Below are 16,345 nucleotides of genomic sequence, written 5' to 3' on the forward strand. Positions count from 1 at the left end.
GGATTCCAAGAATGGTGGTGCAGCTCGATGAGCAGCAAACATCTTCTTCTGTTGGATGATCCAATTGCAGCATCTCCTAAGAAACAAAGAGGAAGATGTCATCTTCAATCTCAACCAGCAGACAAAGGTGAGAACAAGGGCAGCTTTGAACTGTGCACTCATCAGCTCTGATGACAAAGAGAGACTCGCCAACCCTCCTGTGAAGTTCAGGTGTCTTGGGACGAGGGGACCAGCTGCCCACCCAGCGCAACCTGCCAAGGAGGCCTCCTCTCTCCTGGATCTGTCACTGCAGGAGCTGGATCAGATCTTTGATGGGCGGGACTTCACCCCGCCAGAGCAGTGTAAACAAGCAATTTAGGCTGCTCGGGCCTTAATTGCTTGTTAGACCCGAGCAGCGAAGTGCTGCTAATGCCTATTGTATCTGAAGGAATTCTTCATTATTTTTTTCTGCCCGAAAATGCAAATTTGGGGGGGTAAACATATTCATACTCACCAAACGTTTCCCAAAACTGTCTCCAGCGTGGAATTAAACAATTTTAATGGGATAGCAAGTGGGCATGGACACACTGGTCAAAACCACCCTCTAACATGAGCTTGGACAAACCGTATACTGTAGAGCTCTGAAGCTCAGAACATATGTAGATCCACCCGAACCAAGACAAAAAGTCCCCTGGAGGTGAGACCTAAAATGTACAGCGAGGCAGCTATTTTGGGTCAAATGGTAAATTTTAGCCATTTTTCTGGTTTACACACCTCGAACTGTAACAAACTTCTTCTTAGGATTTTGAGTTATTGACTTTATTTTTTGGTCAGTATGCAGTTAAGGGATGGGGCATTAAAAGTTATCAAAATTGTGAGTTTTGAGCATAACCAAGGCGTAACCAAACAGTGAATTTGGAATACTTGCCAAAGCAAATGAAATGCTATGACTTTCACATACCATGGCCAAGTTGCACCAAAGTAGGCATCAGTAATCTGGGTCAGATGCCCAATGATCCTATATGGTCATATGTTAACATCATCTAAGCCCCTCCCCCTCAGAACAGGAAGTGCCTTATTTTCTTGGAAAGCTTAATCTCTAACCCCCTTGAGCTAATCAAGATTATCTTGAGTCAGGAGACAGATAATAAGTTGTTCTGACTTGCTGTAGAGCACAAAGTGTTTTCAGTGAAGGTTGTTTTTTGTATAAACAAAAAACAACCTTAAAGGCTTCCCGCTCCAAGTCCTCTCCCGCAGGACAACATGACAAAAGGCAAAGGTGGGGGACTATGTCTCACAACTTTCAAAAAGACAAAATAAACCTTTTTTATACAACATACCTAACAATGACAAGAACAACAAACAGAAAACAACTGCGATAAAGGCTGCCTGCTCTAAATCCTACACAAAACAAAGTACATAACAAAAATGTACTTAATAACTTAATAAATCTATAAATAAACTGAATGTATTTAGATGAAAAATAAACAGCATACATATTAATAAAAAAAGAAAAGAAAAGTAGAAGATTCAAAAAAATGTCTTGGCTATGTTAGTTACTACAGAATCCCTGGGACTGCTTAATGTAGTGTTGTAGCCATTTTTAAACTGCTCAACATAAGCACAAGTGTTATTATTCCACTTGAAGTAAAAATAGTAACAAACTATTAAATTAACTACAATTTATCTTATTATTACCTAGAAAATACACTAGATGCGCAGAAACATAAGTGAAAAAGAAACACACTCAATGACATGCCTGCGGAAGTAATTACAGCTCTAGTAAGCCCTTTTAGAAAGTACAAAGGCACAAACAAATTTACTATTTAAAAAAAGAATCAACAAGATAAAACACTGTCAATTTGGAAACGTGAAAGCACAAGAACAAATTGTAAGGTGTCTCTTTGTGACTTATGAGCAAACTATATGTATACACTGTCCCACCAGTGTAGATCTTTGTCAGCAGTACATTCACAAATGATTACAGACTATTATCAGTCACTACTGAAGTCTTCATCAAAGATAACACTCTCTGCTCCTGACAAAGTCTGTAGATCACGGGTGTCCAAAGTGGGTCATAGTGGCCCGGCATCCTGCATGTTTTAGTTCTCTCCTGGTGGTAGTAACAACCTTTTCAGCTTGTCAATGTTCTTCTTAGGCCTTCTAACGAGCCATCTTTTGATGCAGGTGTGTTAAACAAGGGAGAGAACTAAAACATGCAGGATGTCGGCCCTCCAGGACCCACTTTGGGCTCCCCTGCTGTAGATAATACTCTGTTGCCTGCAGCTTCATCCATTGGTGCTGCAGCTCTCTGAGGATGATGCTCTGGAGACCTCTTGGACCTTCGTCAGTTAGGGCACAGGACAAACCTTTAAAGTTGAACATAAATAAAAATAAAAATAAAAAATTTAGATGCTTTAACTTTTGGTATGATTATGCATCACTTAAAAACATACTTTTAAATTTACCTCCCGATAACAGGCGGGAAACTCCTTTTGATAGGATGACAGAGATTTCCAATGATGGTCCATCAACCAGAGTCCTCTTTTCCTCTTCCAGTGTCTTTACTATCATGATGTCATTGATTGCCCTTGTTTTTGTCTGACAGAGTCTGAAATGCATTTATGAAAAGGACAAATCAACTCAGTAAAAGTTTAAATTTGTAAGTTTAGATCAACACCTGGAGTATCTAGTCACATTATCTGTCAGGTATGATGACAGTATAAAACATATTAATGTATGTTTATTTACCACTGTGTGATTGCTGCCATGGCAATGTTGTGTCACCAGACAGGATCTCTTCCAAAGACAGAACTTCTGTGTCTGTATCAGTCTTCAAGTGACCAACATCTTCTAAAGCCAATGCTAAGATGTTTTCTCCTTTCTGATCTTGCGATGAGCCTTGGCACAAGCTTTGTGTCCATATGTGTCTGCACAAACATGCACAAACAACATCAACTGTGTCAAAAATCTTTATTCAGTATGTACCAGCAAGGTTATTCAATGCTTGGTCAGTATTCCTTACTTACATTCATGGGCTTTGCCATGGAAAATTGAGAGAAATTGCTTCATTTTATGCAGGTGTTGGAGCTCAGGACAGCTTTTTGTTAGTTTTCAAGATATGGCCAGTACTTGCATGCTACATCCATGGGGAAAAAAGTGATTCTTTGTTAAAAGAACAAGGGTTATGCAAATATCTCATACGCTATCTCTAAGAGCACTAAGCAGCGCTCCATGTCTACACACCGCTAGCTCCAAGCCTCCTCATCCAGTTTGCTTCTGGATCTGAGAGAGATCTCCCTGGCTGCTGACCATTGCCCACCACAAAATCTAGAATGCATACAATTCAGTCAGGCATGCTGTTATTACATGCCTGACTGTAATAATAGCAGTCAGGCATGTAATGTATATGTACATTATACATATACAGATTGTAAATGTATAATGTAAATTATACATTTACAATCTGCACTCTTACATTTTTGGTTGATTTGTGTATACAGTCCACAAATTTTCCTTGGCTATGAAAAGGTCCTGAAATATAGCCTGTTACTCCAATCTGAAAAACAAGCAATAAAATACACTTCGTGAGGTGTTGTAGTCCAAAGGTAATAAACACCACTAACATATACAAAGAATTGTTATATTGTACACATTTTACAATACCTTGCTGCATTCTTTAAATGGTGTTTCCAAATGGGAAGTGTTTTATCCACAGTGTTCCATCCACTGAAACTCAAAGCACATCTGAGGTACAAGCTTGACACTTGAAGGGATCCTTCCTTAATATTTTATCCAACTCATATTTTATGGCTTCCCACTCAAAAATCTTTTCAGGAAGCTGTTTGCCGAGATCTTACCTGTCCGATTTAAAATGAGAGATTAAAAAAGAAAACATAAAATAGGACATAGGTGTCCAAATACCAGGCATTAAGAGTAGGTGTCTTTCAAGTTTTAGGTGTTTCTCTGGCACAAAACATCTCACTCAATTAATTTTGATGTTACCAGGACTTCGTTTGATCTGAATGCTGAATGAATGAGGTGGTACCTCAGCCATTTGATTCAAGTGTGTTTAACCAATTACACTAAAATGTTGAAGAACATAACCACTCAAGAATGGAGTCAGAAGGCCCTTCTGGGATATGTACGTCAAAGTACTCACACAGCCAAAGTAGATAGTTATTTAAATTTTGATAATATAGTTTTTTATATTTTGGTTTTGAGTCATTCAAAGAATTGTTATTCATACCATTGAGCATTACCACAGTGACTGCCTGTCCTGGTTTGATCCTCAAACACTCTGATAGACAATCACAAATTCTAACTGGGATCTCCAAAGGTACGAATCGTGCTAAAGAGGTTGACATATTGGATGCATGAATGTAAAGAAAACAAAACTTATGCTTTCTCTTCTTATCGGCCACCCTGACTTAAGGAGACGGTATGGTCAGCAGGTGACATGAATGCAGATGTGGCTGATCTATGGGGGGAGACAGATGACAGAGCTGGGGGAGAGGCAGCTGGAGAGGTACTTCTGGGTCTTTTCTTCTTCTGAAAAGACTGAGAGGATGGGACAACAGGAGGAGAAACAGGAACCAGATCATCACTATCACAGTCTCTTCCTGGTTCTCTGGTATCATCATTGGATAGTCCTCAGTAAGCATCCCAGGCTGCTCCTGGCCTATGGTCTCTGTCTGTTCAAAGATCAGGTTCTCAGCTCTTTACTTCTCTTCATGTATTCAGAATGTATTCAGACAGGGTTTATAAACTAAACTTTAAAGATCATCACAACCTAGGGGCACTGATGTTTTTAGCAACCCTCCAATTGTACAAAGTGGCAACAACAAGCATAACTATAAACACTATTATGTAACTCTGTCATGGCTAATTAAACGTATTAAGCACAGGTCGAGTGTACAGGTACAATTAGCCTCCGAGAGGCTAATTTAGCTAGCTTCCACCTCCGGCAAAAAAAATGTTACAAACGTGTCTTCAACTATTCGCCTCACAATTTTACTGCCATTAAGTCCTAAAACTACCATCAGTAACTTTATAACATCACACTTTGGAGTTATTTTTGGTTTTAGAGTACAAAAACATTTTGACAGATGCAGGTTTCTACTCACCGGAGTGTAAGTGTCGCATACGATGACGTCAGCTTATCCTTCTTCTTGGGTTTTTGTGGGATCCGTCCTTATTTTTATTATTTCAATCAAAAATATTAAAACGTTTACAGAACAGTTTGGCATGTAATCAGAAAAGAAAATACATCTTAATTTTTCTTACATTTATTTGGTGTAAATCATTGATATCGCACTCAAAAATAGTTGGTAAATAATTTTTAAAAAAAGCTTTTAAATCAAGCTAACAACAACCACCACAAAACCCTCCGGTTTTATATTTTACTGAGTTATTTTTAAATACCGAATTAAAGTCTTATGACCGATACATCTGACATGTATTTGTAGTAAATATTCTTAATATCCTAACTAGTACATAAATTGTAAATAAAGGTTTTTTTTAAAAAAATAGAATAGACTCGTCATCTTGCCCCATTTACACGACAACGATTTCGGGGGAAAACGGAAGAGTTTTGTTGCGTTTGTAGTGTGCATTTACACGAAACCACCGAATGTTTTCTCTGACAACGGCACAGATTGAAAACGGGTTCCAGAGTGCGATGTTTCTGAAACGTACCGTTTTCCGTTGTCGTGTAAACCTAGAAAACGGATCTTTTCTTCCAGAGAATCCCCAGCTCATGCATTGTATGACGCAAAACATAGCTGCTTCCTACAATCCACAGAAGAAGAAACTACTCACAATGCTGGTGTTACTGTTTCCCCATCAGATACGGTTCCCTCAGCGTCTCTTCACCGCTCCGCACCGCCCAGGTGGCAAAATACACGGCTGCTTGTTCAGCGCTCTTATCTAGAGAACTATGGACCAGGACCGGCCCCGGCTCCAGACCAGTTTAACAGGGGGGCACCGACTTATTTTGGGGGGGCTATGAGTATACGTAGCTGAACATAGATAACATCAGTAGCCTACAGGCTACTTGTTAACAAGCTTAACGTGCTGTGTTGATATTAGCTAGCTAGTCATCTTTTAGCTATCATTACCTGTATCCAACAGCTTTACTCAACTCAGTCGGTTCGTTTGGGGGAAAAAACTGTGCAAAGATATTTACGTTTTTCTGTTTTGCTGCCATAATTCTAACACAGATGTGCAGCAGCAGGTCTCCTTCGCTGCCTCACAGGTGTAAACCCAGTGAGCGTCTCAGCGTTCATGTTGCGTTTGTAGGCGGCTCGGAAAAACAGGTTACGACTTGTTAACAACGGATTAAACTGTTTTCACTGCTGAAAAAGGTGACAGGGGACACGGATATGGGAAGTGCGGGAGCTCCTATTATCAAATTGATATAGGAAAAACAGACTGTTGGCCATTCCAAGGTAAAAACAATAAACAGCTTCCAGTCCGGGGCTCGCTACAGACACCGTGAAAGCTCAAACAACGTGTTTCAGCAAAGTTATCCCACTTTTTCCAACTGCATGAGCCCTAATCAGACGCTCACAATGCGTGTTTTCTCCCAATCTATGGGAGAACGGTACCTGATAGGGAAACGCGAATCCACATGCCTTCAAGTTGAACTTTTTTTTAAACACATGCGCACTCAGTTTCAAAGAACCTAGCACCAACTAGGCACAGCACCTTTTCGATGTGTACCGTTACTGTGTAAACACAGATCGTACAAAAACGGAACAAAAGTTTTGTTTTTGTTGGATGTTGTTGTGTAAACACCCCCTTATTCGTTCCTAGATCGTCAGTTTCGGACGCTTAGGGAGCGGTACAGCATTCAATGAGAGAACCCTTCTCATCAGTTATTGACACGAAGATGCGCTGAGAGAACCTGCCCAAGCGTCAATATATGACGAGTCGGGAGTGAGAATGTCTTGGATCCAGGGGTGTTCAGGGCAAAAACGGATGTGTGTTTTTTGGTCTGGGAGGGGTAACATTAAACTTTTACTGCTAAAAACAATCTTTGAAAATGCAATATGATTAATTTTGTTTTTGACAAGACCCCGATTTTTTTTATGTCTATGAACAAAATATAAATAATTAAATTGTGGAGGGCCCCCTGCTGGTGAGGGCCCCTAGAATCGTCATCACTTTTCACCCCTTTACCGCGCCCCTGAATTTCGTCAGTTCGGATGAAGTATGTCAGGGATCCTGCACACCTCGCAGGTGGACCACAAGTTCCACCGCTTGTGTCCCTCCTCCACTCTGCTGGAACCTGTGCAGACGCTTGTGCAGAAAATGAGAGGTCCATAATAAAGCCGGTGATTTTTTATTATTATTGTTTTTTTGATAACTTCATGTTTTGAATGCTGTGTAATTGGACAGATTTTTGACAATATTTTTCATATTTTGCTTCTAGGATACATACAACACCTCGATGCATTTGTGGCAATATTTGGTGATTCTAATCATGTCTCACTCTCTTCAACACTGTCAATGTTTTCCCAGTTTGTCAGATGCTTCACACATGAAAATCAAAACATTGAATTTGTTTTATTTAAAGTCAAGGATTCACATGTCTCCAAACTAAGACCTTCGGGAAATCGGATCCTCCTCATTGCTACTGTCATGTGCCACAGCTGGTGTCCTGTGGACTCATTTCAGTGACCCTTGGAATGTTTCAGCTTATCTCCTACCACAACCTGGATTTTAGAATCTGACCCGATTCTTTCAGATTGATATACACAATATATCAATCCATTCATCTTACATGCTTATCCCTAGTAAGGTTGTGAGGGGTACTGGTCTCCAGCGGTCAATGGGCGAGAGGCAGGGCACATCCTGGACAGGTCCATTGCAGGGCGAAACAGAGACAGACATAATCAAGCATGCACACACCTAAGGAGAATTTAGAGAGATCAATCAACCTAAGTCACGACCTTCTTGCTGCAAAGCAACAGTGCTACTACCAACTGCACCACTGTGCAGCCCCACAATATATATTTTTCTTAAATTAAGAAGTGTGTATTATAAAATAATGTGTGGAAATAAAATTAAATCTAAAACCATTTGTTATAAATTACCAAAAAGCATATTGAGCTTATTTGTTTTCAAATAAAGATGATATCAACTAAAGTACCCAAAGTAACAGATATGTAACTTTATACTGACAAATGTGTATGAAATCTTTTTTTTTCTATCAAAAATAGCATTTATGACATCAATTTTGGCAGTGCTAGATCAGTACAATGTTTTTACTTGTGAACACAATCTGATGGGCAATCATCAGCTGGTTATGTATGGAGGACCAAAACTGACATAATAATAAATAAAAGAATAAATATATGAATAAAATAATATATATATATATCTGACATATATAAATAAAAGAATAAACATATCAATAAAATAATAAATATATATCCAACATAATAATAATTAAAAGAATAAATATAAAAATAAAAGTAGAAATATATAAATAAAATAATAAATATATATCCCACATAATAATAAATAAAACAATAAATATATTAATAAAAGAATAGATATATATTTTTATAAGAAATAAAAGCATAAATAATTTTTTTTCATTTCCCCTTACACATGAGATTCCGTCAAGAAAAATAGATATTTTGCTTTGATTTTTTTGCTTCTCTCTTTTCTGCTAGCTGTATTTCTGCTCGCTGTTTTTCCATTTGCTATATTATTTGCTGTTTTATTTGCTTGCTGTATTTCTGCTGCATCGTTATGTTAATGAGCTGGGCTGCCTTCACATGACGTCAGACAACATCCGTTTTGATTCGATCCAGTGTAACTTTATCATAGACATAATATAAGGATAGACGTCTCATGGACCGCTTTCGCCCATTGTCGCTGACGAGATTTAGGGCGGCCATCTTGGAGCGGTACACCACTTCAGTCAGCTTATGTGTTTAGCAGGCAAAATGACGTATCAGCGCATTTAATCGATCATAACACGCTTTTTTGTTACTGGAAACCATATTCAAACATCTATCAAAGCTATATTTATAAATAATTGTATTATTTAAGTATATAAATATATTTTTATATACTTATAAAATATATGTATATTTTTAATACATAGTTCAGCATATTTAAATATGCTTAGTGGCTAAAACAATATAATATTGATATTTATATCTGATATCTGATATTGATGTATGATGAGCATATTAAAAAGCACACAGCCGTTCATAATTTATTTCATAAATTGTTTAGTAATATCAATACATATTTATATAACTATACAAACATAAATAAATAATGATTAATATATATTGGATACATGTTTCCGATTATGTTTTCCCATACACTTCAGTGCGCCTAACGCTCCTTCACCTCGCACACACAAGACCGGGAATTGAACCGAGAACCTACTTGCTGCAAGGCAACAGCTCTACCAACCGTGCCACTGTGCAGCCCCATATATATATATATACACTGCTCAAAAAAATAAAGGGAACACTCAAATAACACATCCTAGATCTGAATGAATGAAATATTCTCATTGAATACTTTGTTCTGTACAAAGTTGAATGTGCTGACAACAAAATCACACAAAAATCATCAATGGAAATCAAATTTATTAACCAATGGAGGCCTGGATTTGGAGCCACACACAAAATTAAAGTGAAAAAACACACTACAGGCTGATCCAACTTTAATGTAATGTCCTTAAAACAAATCAAAATGAGGCTCAATATTGTGTGTGGCCTCCACGTGCCTGTATGACCTCCCTACAACGCCTGGGCATGCTCCTGATGAGGTGGCGGATGGTGTCCTGAGGGATCTCCTCCCAGACCTGGACTAAAGCATCCGCCAACTCCTGGACAGTCTGTGGTGCAACGTGACGTTGGTGGATGGAGCGAGACATGATGTCCCAGATGTGCTCAATCGGATTCAGGTCTGGGGAACGGGCGGGCCAGTCCATAGCTTCAATGCCTTCATCTTGCAGGAACTGCTGACACACTCCAGCCACATGAGGTCTAGCATTGTCCTGCATTAGGAGGAACCCAGGGCCAACCGCACCAGCATATGGTCTCACAAGGGGTCTGAGGATCTCATCTCGGTACCTAATGGCAGTCAGGCTACCTCTGATGAGCACATGGAGGGCTGTGCGGCCCTCCAAAGAAATGCCACCCCACACCATTACTGACCCACTGCCAAACCGGTCATGCTGAAGGATGTTGCAGGCAGCAGACCGCTCGCCACGGGGTCTCCAGACTCTGTCACGTCTGTCACATGTGCTCAGTGTGAACCTGCTTTCATCTGTGAAGAGCACAAGGTGCCAATGGCGAATTTGCCAATCCTGGTGTTTTCTGGCAAATGCCAAGCGTCCTGCATGGTGTTGGGCTGTGAGCACATGTGTGGACGTCGGGGCCTCACACCATCCTCATGGAGTCGATTTCTTACCCGTTTGTGCAGACACATGCACATTTGTGGCCTGCTGGAGGTCATTTTGCAGGGCTTTGGCAGTGCTCCTCCTGTTCCTTCTTGCACAAAGGCGGAGGTAGCGGTCCTGCTGCTGGGTTGTTGCCCTCCTACGGCCTCCTCCACGTTTCCTGGTGTACTGGCCTGTCTCCTGGTAGCGCCTCCAGCCTCTGGACACTACGCTGACAGACACAGCAAACCTTCTTGCCACAGCTCGCATTGATGTGCCATCCTGGATGAGCTACACTACCTGAGCCACTTGTGTGGGTTGTAGAGTCCGTCTCATGCTACCACGAGTGTGAAAGCACCACCAACATTCAAAACTGACCAAAACATCAGCCAGACAGCATAGGTACTGAGAAGTGGTCTGTGGTCCCCACCTGCAGAACCACTCCTTTATTGAGTGTGTCTTGCTAATTGCCAATAATTTCCATCTGTTGTCTATTCCATTTGCACAACAGCAGGGGAAATTGATTGTCAATCAGTGTTGCTTCCTAAGTGGACAGTTTGGTTTCACAGAAGTTTGATTTACTTGGAGTTATATTGTGTTGTTTAAGTGTTCCCTTTATTTTTTTGAGCAGTGTGTATATATATATATATATATATATAATCAGTGACGTGCGGTGAGGGGAGGCAGGTGAGGAAGAGCCTCACCTGTCATCATAGAAAAATAATATATAATATAAAATCATTTATATTGCTATTTTCATGTACTATAAAGTATCTATTTTTTACTTAGCTTAACCAATTTTGATTAGTTTTTCTTCAAAATCACTGGATCTTCGCATTTTCCCATTCCGGTGAGGCAGCAGCGAGCTGAGCCTCACCTGGGATTACGCAACCTCTCGCTAACCAGCTGTGCGTGTGTGTCGTGTTTTGTGTGCGGAGGAGCGATCATAAACGGCAGAGAACAGACTTGAGGTGAGGCAGGCAGTTCTCTTGCCTCACCGCTGGGGGCGCTCATGATCCCAGATATTGTGACTGCACAACTGCAGAGTAAGACACAGTGAGCTAGCCATGGAGCTAGTCACACAGTAAATAAGTAAAGTACAGCGATATATTTGTTTTCCCCCCTACTCCGACGTAAACATGAAAGACTACATTTCTACACTTAAACAGTTTTCTAAAGTGGATTTTCAATTGAAGCAGGAGATGATAACTAAAGAAAGACCAACACGGGAGCTGAAAGTTTTACTTCAAGACAGTTTGATGATGGACCTTACCAAGCTCAGCCCAGAAACGCCCCTCGAAAGTCCCACGTGACTTTATGTCTCACATTAACAGCTTAGCTCCAATGTCTAAACATGGCATTTTTCATTCTCTGCAGACTATTTCTGAGTCGATTAGTGTAGCATTTCTGCCGGATTTTCACAAAATATCAGCCACGACAATGGACAAGGGAACCAACAAGTTCATGTCATCTTTTTCGGACGACATCAAGGTGTTTGAGCCACGCGATGCCTCCAACATTGTGCGCGTCACAGCTAAATGCTACCGGTCAATGAGAAAAACAGCAGATTCTCACACCCTCAGCATAAATATAGCCGTGGACAAGATCACTGATGGCTATTGTTCTTGCAAGGCTGGGTAAGTCGGGCATTCATGGTTTTGAGGGATCGAATGTGCCTAGGACTTATACACGGTACTCGGTGCTAGCGTGGCTAACACGATTACAGTTTAGTAAAAGCTAGCGTGGCTAACACAGTTAGTTTAGTAAAAGCTAGCATGGCTAACGCGATTAAAGTTTAGTAAAAAGCCTTTTCAGGTGAAATAAAATCTTTAATGTATGTCAGATACGGTACACATTGCATATTGATCTGTTCAGCTAACGTAAGGCTGTAACAGACAGGCTTCAGGATGTAGAAGTTGTATCGGTACTGCCATTATGTTGTACTTGGCTAAAAGGTTTTCATAATGGATCTGTTTATTATTGACTTTATTTTTTTCATTCATGTTACGGCCCTGGGCCTTGTAGGCTGGGTTGCAAGTGTCTTGTCCGTTTCTGTGCTCCTCCCCTTTGCAGGTGTCTCTGATCCAGTGATTGGGAGCGCAGAGTATTTTAACCTGGCTGTCTCTGTTGCTGGTGACTTGTGGCTTGTCGCCTCAGCGTCCACTCCGCCGCTGCGATGTTTGGTTGCCAGGCCCCGGCTCCCCTCCTTTTGCACTTTTGAGTGGGACCTCAACACTCTCATATGCACTCATACAACACATCCAAGCATTTGCATTACACAACTGTTACTGATATCCACAATCCATTGTTGTTTTTGTTAATAAATACTCATTTGTTTGCACTTTAACCGCGGCATGGTCTATTGTTTTTGTTATGACCCTGAGCCAGTCGTAACAATTCCCTAAACATAAAGAAAGCAAAGCAATAATACTTACACCAGCAGACACTCCTTTGTTCTTATTGATCCTACGACGGTTGAGCTGCAAATGCGGTCGTGCACAAGCTTTGATCCAAGCAAGGCTTTCCGTTTCAGATTTTGGAAATCTGAATTTTAGTTCCACAAACACGATCAGGATACGTGATATCGCCTGTACAGATACCCCACTGACGGAGAACCAATTTTTTCCGAGTCCTGATGCAAAAACTTTGTTGGTCTGGTAGTCCACAATGTATATTAGCATGAGTTTGTGAGATGGTAAGGCACGTGATAGCTGCGCTGTGACGTAAAATGGGCATTAGCCAATGAAATGCGGCCCCTGTGGTAAGGTCCATTCTCAAACAGAGTAGAAAAGACATGCCGAGGATAGACTTGGCTTTAGATGAACGGATATTTTTGTGCAGAATTAGGGGTGCGTGGATTTCAGTGATATGTAAAGGTAAGACAGCAATAAGATGTTTTTGTTTAGTTTTTTAATTAAATGTGCATTGGGCTACAGTTAATGTTTAAATAATTCAGTAAAGTAGAAGCGGTAGCTAATCTAATCTCATGTGTAAGGGGAAATGAAAACTAAAATATATATTTATGCTTTTATTTCTTATAAAAATATATATTATTTTATTTATATATTGTTTTATTTATTATTATGTAGGATATATATTTATTTTATATATATATATATCTACTTTTATTTTTATATTTATTCTTTTATTTATTATTATGTCAGTTTTGGTCCTCCATAGTTATGAAGAACAGAAAAAGAAATTAAAAGATGTGACTTTCTGTTGTCCTAAAACTAATTTTAGGGGATTTCTTTGGTAAGTCTCTTACTGTGCAAAACCGCTTCAAATTCATATATCATGTTTGCTGAGAGCAAATATTAACATGCTTTTGCCTTTTCTGCTTGTTTCAGTTTTCCCATTACAGATACACCCGCATGCCTTTATCTATTATAAGAACAGATAAAGTGGTTATAACAGCAAAGCGTCCACCTACTGTCATTCGTTTCATCATAACCTATTGTATAATTGGTTAAAATGAACTCCAGGCAGATGGGAATACTCAGATTTTTAGACAATAAGAGAATGTAGATATTGTCCCCACGAGAAATAGAGAGAGTGAGAGATATGGAACGTGGCCCTTCACATGCAGCAGCTGTATTTAAACAAATCTGTTTTCTAGATGGATAAATAGATGGATGGACAGAAAAATTTAACTTTGGATAGGATCATTTTCTTTTGAGTTAATGTTTTGAAACAGTTTCCATTGCTGTGTTTGATCACTGATATTTTCCACAGTCTATTGTGAGTTGGGTATATTATCGAGTGAATTATTATGGTTGAAGGGGAAAATAAAAAAAAAAAGATTTAAAAAAAAAAAAAGACTATATTTTGCAATGTCCTGATGTTATTACAGATTGTATATGGTGATCAGGAAGATAAACCTCAATTCTAACAAACTACTTTGGGACAATTAAAATGGTCTATGTCAATTTTTTTGGGGTATTGAATTATTTTTAAACATAGTGTCATTTATTGGTAAAACAAATTTCTGTTCATTTTAAATTCCCATTTTTGGAGAAATTTTGTTTCTTGCCAAAATTTCTGAGGCGTTGTTATAAAAATTATTTTTTCCAGATTAACATTCGTTTGTAAATTAATGTGAGAACAAAGTAAACTTTCTAAAATATATAATTATTATTGTATAATAATAACAATAATAATAATAAAAAGCATTATTATTATTATTATTATTATTATTATTATTATTATTATTATTATTATTAATAAACATTATTATTATTAAACATTATTATTATTATTATTATTATTATTATTATTATTAATAAACATTATTATTTTTATTTATTTGTATACTTGAAATTGGTTGAGTCCAGTTTTGTAAAAGCAGAACACTTCTTGTTTTAAATTAAGATGACTGCGGTGCTTTTATATATATTTCGAAAATAAATATGCCCACTGTAGGCCAAATTAAACACAAGATAGAAATTCTGCGCTATATCATTAACACCGAAAAAGGTTCTGCACAGAACCAACGATAATTCTCAGAATATCTTAACAATTATCAGTAAGTTAATTGCTAAGAATATGGAAGATAATATAAACTCTGTGGATTGGCAGATTTAAAAGACAAAGGATTTCATGGTAATTTATTTTTTATGTAAATACTTTAACGAAGCTTTCAAAATGCTCTACTAATGTCTTCGGGTGTAGATGTAAAACCCTTTTCTCTTAATACGAATTTTTTAAATCAATTTTCAGGCGCTTTAAAGTGATGCCATTGAGTATGCTGAACCTCTGCAAACTTGATTCGCGTCTTCGGGAAAGTTCGCTATATGAGCCGATTAATTAGCGTCAAGCGGTGCAAGAACTGACGAGAAAATACGTTACCTGTTGACAACATTGCTTTCTGAATGTGTCATCCAATCCAGATGTAATAACGTAATAAGTCTCACCACGTTGGCTTTTTAATGAAAGTCACATTATCATGTAATCGCAGATTAAGTAATTGGGAAAATATGCGCGGAGGGGGTCTGTTTCTCCCAAATCTCCACTCTAACCCCACTGAAGCTCTGTACTAAAACTCTGCTCTACAGATAACATTTTCAAGCTTTTTGCACTCCGCTGTTCTCAATTAACGCGCTGTCTGGATGACTGTAAACCCACAGGGTGGAGGCCCTGTGAAAATTGGAAATTCCCTCAGCCTGCGGTCTGAGAGGACATTTTGACGGAAAAGATACTAACTGTGACTGCAAGGCAAAGCAGGCTTCAGCAATAATGATACAAATCATAAAGAAAGCATGTTTAAAATGCTCTTTAAAAAGACAATATTATCTACCAGATAAATCGAATAATCGAAAATAAAAGAAAGTACACTACAGTCTTTTCCGCACTGCAAGGAACGGAACGGTACGGTACGGAACGGTTCCAGCCCTGTTGTGATTGCATATACACCGAGGGCGCCATCGAAGCTGTACCTGATGTCATTATTTTTGAAACTAAACAATGGTTTCGATGTAGCGCCGAAGCCTTTTCCTCAGAGATGCGACGGAAAACTTTCTCTTTCGTCATTGACCGATCTAGCTCATTCTGTACTCGTTCATTGGCGAGTAAGCGGAGGAAAAAAATTACCTCATCATTAGACCAGGTGATTGCACTATATTGAGACGAATCCATTGCTAATTAAAACTAATAATAAAAATATTGAAAAGAGCACTCTTTACAAAATAAAATACAGTTTATTGAGAGCCAGCAATCAACGGAAAATCAACGTCTGACTCCATAACAACCAGCGGCCAATCAGCTGCTGGTTCTAAGCAGAACCGCTTGGCCGGCCCGATTGGAACCACAGCTCTTGTGGTTCCAAGGGGCCAGGTGGAACCTGTCGCAAGTTGGTCGAAACCGTTCCGTTTCGTACCGTTCCTTGCAGTGCGAAAACGCCTTAAGTTTAGTCTGTTTATGCATTTATTTCATCAGTGTAACCTTAAGTAG

General features: G+C 39.0%; 2 long non-coding RNA genes across 3 annotated transcripts in view; both read right to left on the minus strand.

Annotated features, from left to right (window-relative positions):
- The window catches only part of LOC103468219 (uncharacterized), a 352,500-nt gene that overhangs the window by 122,904 nt on the left and 213,251 nt on the right, over nucleotides 1-16,345 (minus strand). The gene's annotated exons all lie outside the window — the stretch shown is intronic.
- Nucleotides 1,272-6,363, minus strand: LOC103468215 (uncharacterized). Of its 2 annotated transcripts, XR_014088443.1 has the most exons (8): nucleotides 5,106-6,363; nucleotides 3,646-4,539; nucleotides 3,458-3,538; nucleotides 3,226-3,309; nucleotides 3,009-3,118; nucleotides 2,731-2,909; nucleotides 2,448-2,590; nucleotides 1,272-2,348 (listed from the first exon to the last, which is right to left on the minus strand). It is a non-coding gene; the product is annotated as an uncharacterized LOC103468215 (long non-coding RNA). The 2 variants fall into 2 exon arrangements; XR_534180.3 differs by having other exon boundaries at nucleotides 3,646-6,363.

This window comes from Poecilia reticulata, chromosome 8, assembly GCF_904066995.2.
Source record: "Poecilia reticulata chromosome 8, P_reticulata-male-v2, whole genome shotgun sequence".
NCBI classification, from domain to species: Eukaryota; Metazoa; Chordata; class Actinopteri; order Cyprinodontiformes; family Poeciliidae; genus Poecilia; species Poecilia reticulata.